Source organism: Silurus meridionalis, chromosome 16, assembly GCF_014805685.1.
Source record: "Silurus meridionalis isolate SWU-2019-XX chromosome 16, ASM1480568v1, whole genome shotgun sequence".
In the NCBI taxonomy this organism is placed as follows: domain Eukaryota; kingdom Metazoa; phylum Chordata; class Actinopteri; order Siluriformes; family Siluridae; genus Silurus; species Silurus meridionalis.
The window spans coordinates 7,283,201-7,289,595 of NC_060899.1; positions in this window are offsets into that span (position 1 = coordinate 7,283,201).

Below are 6,395 nucleotides of genomic sequence, written 5' to 3' on the forward strand. Positions count from 1 at the left end.
AAATCCAAGATGTATGTAATAACTCGAGCTGCGTCGAAACGCTTTGGGAACACGCCGAGTATTTACGCTCCGAAATAATGTGTGTAATCAGTCAAAGATTTGATGCTGCCCGTCACCGGCGGGGTGACATCACGATTAGAAAGTATAAACAGCAAGCAACCAAAAGAGTGAAGCACACATTCCGGCTGTGCACTCCTCCTTGCCCCCACTATATTATAGGGGGGGTACGCACAGCTTGTGTGTCACTTGCTTAGGAGCGAAGCATGATAAATCGGTTCTCAAAGGGAGTTCGGGGCTCAACGATACCAAGGTTGAGTAGCTTACGGAGGTTGTTGCCAAGCTCATGAGCTGAAAGTGCTTTCTTCTAAGATGGTGTCCAGGTAATAGATTATGATAATAGATTTTTAGCCCGCCCCTTCACCCCTAGTTCCGCTGTGTATTCCCACATTATAGGGTGGAAAGAACACGGGTATGAGGCGATGCTGGGTCCACTACCCACGAAGCCCATACGCAATACATTGGCACTCGTTGGTAAAGCCTATGCTTCGCAGGTCAAGCCACTGTGTCCCTGCACACCATGGCGGTGTTGCAGGCATATCAAGCTGACCTGCTGCATGAGTTGGATGTGGGAGGTGCCCTGGGCGGTTATTTTAATAAGCTTCGCCATACAGCAGATCTGGTTCCCAGAGCCACTAAAGAGACCACTGCAGCATCGCGACTCGCTCTCCCCTATGAGGTTTTCTGTGCGGCGCTCGCCGTCCAAGACTCGTGAGGTGACAGATATGAGGACTGTCGTCTTCAACAGGCGAAACGGTCCTGACACGGGACCTTCTGGGGATTCAGCTGTGAAGCGGCATGCCGCACCGCTGTATCTGGTGTATCTTAGATCTACGTCATCTGAACTGCTCTTTAATGAGACTTAGGTTCAAGATGCTGACCCTCAAGCAGGTCATGCTTCAAATCACATCCGAGGACTGGTTTGTCACGGTAGATTTAAAGGATGCATACTTTCATGTATCCATGTATCCATCCTACCTTCTTACAGGAAGTTCCTTAGGTTCGCTTTCAGGGCAAAGCTTACCAATATCGGGTTCTTCCATTTGGCCTTGCCCTCTCGTGCCATACCCTCACAAAATGTGTGGATGCAGTTCTGTTTCCCCTCAGGTCTCAGGGCATCCGCATCCTCAACTACATCGACGATTGTTTGATCTTAGCTCAATCAGAGCATTTGGTGGTCCGGCATCGAGATGTCGTTCTTGCCCACATGAAGGTTATGTGGTTTTGGCTAAAAGCCGGGAAGAGTGTGTTTTCTCCATTACAGAGAACCACCTCGGTTCTCGGTGTCATATGGGATTCAACTACTTTGCATGCGCAGCTTTTCTCTGCCCGCATTGAGGCCATCCTTACGGCCATCAAGGAAGGTCACTGTCAAGCAGTTTCAGAAACTGCTAGGGCTTATGGCAGCTGCGTCCAGTGTTATTCCACTTGGCATGCTGTACATCCTCTGAGGAGGGATCTCCTTTCCCAGCTAGGGGGGTGCCATATTTCACCCCGCCAGGCTGTGGCCCCTGAGGGTCTCTCCACCGTGGTGGTAGAGAACATTCTCCACTCCAGAGTTCCCTCCACTTGGAGGTCCTATGCCGCCAGGTGCCGTCTGTTCTGCTCGTACCGTGAGCATCACCAGCTGGATCCAGTCCACTGTCCGGTTAGCTCAGTGCTGGATTTCCTCCAGTGACAGTTTGTCAAGAAGTTGACTCCGTCCACCCTGAACGTCTATGCGTCTGCCATTTTGGCTTATCATGCCCCCTTAGCCAGGCAATCTCTGGGCAGATACCCTATGGTAACGCATTTTCTTCATGGCACCCGGAGGCTAAGGCCCCCGGTATGACCTAGAGTGCCTGGGTGGGACCTGGCCATCTCCTTTGAGCCTTTAGCCGAGGCATCTTGGAGGCACCTTTCCATCAGATGGTTTTAGTTGGCCATCTGCTTTATCAACAGAGTAGGGGACTTGCAGGCCCTTTCTGTGGCCCCCTCCATCCTGGATTTTACCCTATGTATTGCTAGTGCCTTCCTGTACCCCCGTGCGAGTTACATCCTGAAGGTGCCCTCGGTCGTCCCACGACCCGTAAGATTACAGGCATTCTATCCTCCTGCGTTCCAGGCCCCACACCAGGAAAAAATGAACCGGCTCTGTCCGGTGCACACACTGGACACCTATGTCCACAAGACGAGTCATTGGAGGAAGACAGATGAGCTGCTCGCCGCCTACGGTCTGCCCAAGAGAGTCCTCGTTGCTAATAAGCAGACTCTGAGCAGGTGGATTGTTGATACCATCAAATCATCTTATAAGAACTCTGGTCTCCCTGCTCCTTTCGGGGTCACAGCTCACTTCACCCGGAAAGCGTTTCGACACAGCGTCTCGTTCCATCAGGGAAATAGGGTTACATACATAACCTAGAGACATTCATGCCTATGTGGTTGCCAGACATGTTTTGTGTACTGGTGTCTGAGATAAATTTTTTAAAATAGCATCTAGACAAGTGCATTTAAGCACAAGTGTTTGCTTTTAACCCAGAAACATTCCAGGAATAAGAAAATGTGGCCTCCCATCTGTTGATTGCACTACATTAGCAACAGTACAACTCTTTTTTTCTTGTAAATTAGTCCATTTTGTGAACACAGTCATCTGTAAACCTTATTCAAAATGATATTAGGCAACAATAGGATAGTTTTTTGTGGTGGTGTAGTTAATGTATAGTTAATAAAGCCACTCTTAACTTATCCTTTGATATTTCAGCTATTTTTATGTAAACGTTTGCCTATTATTATTGTTGGCAAAAACAATTGTAAGAGCCAAAACTCATTTATGGATACATTGGATATTCAGCTGGTTATTAAATCTACCACTAAAACATGATTAGTTATACATTGACCAGGCATAACTTAATGGCCACCAATCAGGCTTTTAATTATGATCACCTGTCTAATATTATGTTGGTCCCTATTTTGCTCCAAAACAGTTCTGACCCATTAAGCATTACAGCATTTACTTCTTTAGCAATTTGAGCTACAGTAGCTCATCTGTTGTTTTCGACCATGCAGGTCAGCCTTCATTCCCCACGTGCATCAGTAAGCCTTGACTCTGTTGCTGTTGTACCACTGTTTCCTTCTTGGGCCACTTTTTATAGATAGTGACCACTGCAGACCAGAAACACCTAGCTCTAATATTTACTTCTGCATTGCTGTTTGTGCCGTGTTCTTTGTTTTCATTCATGTCTTTGCCCTTGTCTTGTCGTTTGTCATTACCCTTAAGTGTCCCATTGTTCTCAGCTGTTTTTAATTTACCTTTGATTAGTTTGTGCTTAAATACACAAATACTGCTTGTCAGTGTTTACTTTATTAGTATTTCGCTAAGTTCCACTGTGATTACTGAACCGGTTTGTTTATAGTTTTATTGTTCATGTTTCCTGTTTTATTTTTTATATTATTTCTGTTTTTTTATTCTTTTTCATAGTTTTGCCCTCTTATTGATGATTGCTGAACACTCGGCCCACACCTGGAGTATGTTTATGTTTTTGTCAGCCCTTTTGTAATCTTTTTGCTGTTTTTATTTCTCTGCACTTCTATCCATTTTCCAATATTGTGTATTTAATGCCTTACATGACAGGTCACTTTGGAATATCATGGATTTAGCAGGTAAGCACAGAATGATAAAGCCTGAGCCTGAACTCATTTTTACTAGGTAAAGACAGCCAAGGCCCGTGCCCAGCTCTGCCCTGAGGCCAATCTCGTGGTCCCAGCTAAGCCAACTTCTGTGACTGATATGGTTGCCAACCCCACTGAAGTTGTCCTGGCGATCTCAGCAGCGGTGCTTAGTAGACCGACTAACATGTCTGTTAAGGAAGGTGTCTCCAAAGTCATGTTCCAGCCTGAGGTCAATGAGGTGGTCTCGCAGGTTATGCTCCAGCCCGGGGTGCCTTCTTAAGTCATACTCCAGCCCAAGGACAACGAAGCGGTCTCCCATGCTCCAGCCAGAGACACCTTCCTAAGTTATGCTCCAGCCTGAGCCTGACATGGCAGGCTCCCAACTCAATGAACTCACAAGATTAATCTGAGTTTGAAGTAGACAGCATATGTTCCTTCGAAGATTTGCTCATGCCCGAGGCTGACAAGGCAGTCCCCTAAGTCATATTCCAGCTCGAAACTGACAAGGCAGCCTCCCAAGTCTAAACTTGAGGAAGACAGTGTGTCCTCCCTCCAAGACCTGCTCATGCATGAGGCACCCTCACAAGATGGGATTTTGTGGATTTATGCCAGGGATACCTTTCCTTGGTTTGTTTGTGGCAGCGCAAAGTGCATGCTGGCTTATAATGCTCACTTTCGCTCCGAGGTTCCACTGTATCTAATACCAAGTTTGTGCCATGGTTATAAAATGTAATTAATACATTGAAAAAAAAAATATTGTAAAAAAAAAAAAAAAAAGAAAAATCAGTCATTATGAATCTGATGAACCAGGGAATCTCTATAAATGCTGTATGGCTTATAAATATTTAACATGGCTCCTTTCAGTGAAACAATTTTAGATTTGTTTGCACAAATCATTAATTTATTTATGAGGTCTTTTTTACACTTAGATGGGTAACAATCATTATTTTAAAAAGACATGATTCTTTCTTACATAAGTAAATCATTTACAATTCATTTGCTTACCAAGTGCTTTGGTTTTATGCCGTGAAAACTCTGCATGTCTCAAAAGCATTATTAAGTTTTGTTTTAATTTGTGTTACACGTGAAACCACAAATTGTGGAACACACCTTCATAATTTTAGATCACACAGATTTGATAAGATCTTCTTGCAAATTGCAAGACAAGAAGTGGCTAAGGAAAGAGGTTACCATAGCAACAAAAATGAAAACATAAAATATTGATAGGTGAATGCAGCAGGCCCAGATGCTTCCTTGAATTCAGCATATATCTTTTTAATACTGTTGTAGCTGAATTTACATATTTGTTTGGAGACTTTGTGTTAAAAATTCTTAGATTCACACTGACACAATAAGAGTTCTGATCTTTGAGCTCTCTTTTCAATCACAGATTGTGAGCTTTATTTAATGTTCATACCAAACATCAAAATGGGGAAAATTTTAAACTTAGCGACTTTGAAATGTTGTTGTTGTTGTTGGTTGTTTTTTTTTTTGCAGCTGTAGCACATCCTCCTAACTATCTGGTAAGATAGACACTCTTCTGCTTACCAGAGATGCAAAGAGTGGTTACTGTAGATTTCTTGCTTATTCAAACCTTAGCAACACCCTAGGAATCACCAGGAACACTATAGCAACCACCATGTAACAGCTTAAAGTTACATACCTAGAAGTTCTGTGGAAACAGTAAATCAAAAGCATACCTATCGCCTGTCAAAATAACTCAAATAGCTCTTAAAAAAAAAAAAAAAACTAATATGATAATAATATATAAAATATAATTATAATATATGAAAACCTGTGGAATTCCACTCAATTTGATTTTTGGGAACATTACTTTTAAATTGTTCCACAATATTTAGACACAGTTTTTTTGACATTTAGTAAACCTCTGCCCACCTTTACTTTTGAGAGACTCTCTCACTGTAAGATACTCTTTACCTTTAATACTTATTATACCCAATCATGTTACTGATCTGCTGCCAATTAACCAAATTAATTGAATTTTTTTCTTTAGTTTCTTTTTAGTAACAATTTACTTTTCCAGGTTTTTATCCCCCGTCCCATGTTTAAACATTTGATATGTTTCATATGTTTCGTAGAGAATGAAATATGGGAGATTTGCAAATCATTGCATTTTCTTTACATTTAACAAACCATCTCACCTTTTTCTGAAATTGAGATTGTATGTATTTGTGTTAGTGCTTTATCACTAGGTTGATGAAATAAGCAATATTTACATCTTGCGATGATAACTTTACAAATGGAGGAGGCAAATCAATGTTTGCCAGGGCATACAATTTGTAAAGGAGAAGCATCTAAAGTGGGTGCTCCTGAGGGTGGTAGTGCTGAATTAATGATGCTGTGCTAACTGAGAGTGAAGCATGGCTATTTGCTCTTTCTGTTCTCCAACTACACACCAGCCTGGATTACCTGTCTGGTCTTCGACATGCAAAAGTACCTGACCCATGTAAATAAGTTCCAGAACCCAGGGGTGGGCATTTGGTACCTGGGCCTTCAGTGAGGACTTACCCGACTTAATCCACCTTTTAATATCACCACTATCATGTCGCCATTATAGAAACCATCAATACAATACAAAACGCAATATAACAACGCATGGCATTACAGAGAGAGAGGCATGTCACATATGGAGGGTAAATACCATTTAATTAAAGCAAGCTCCAAGCCTC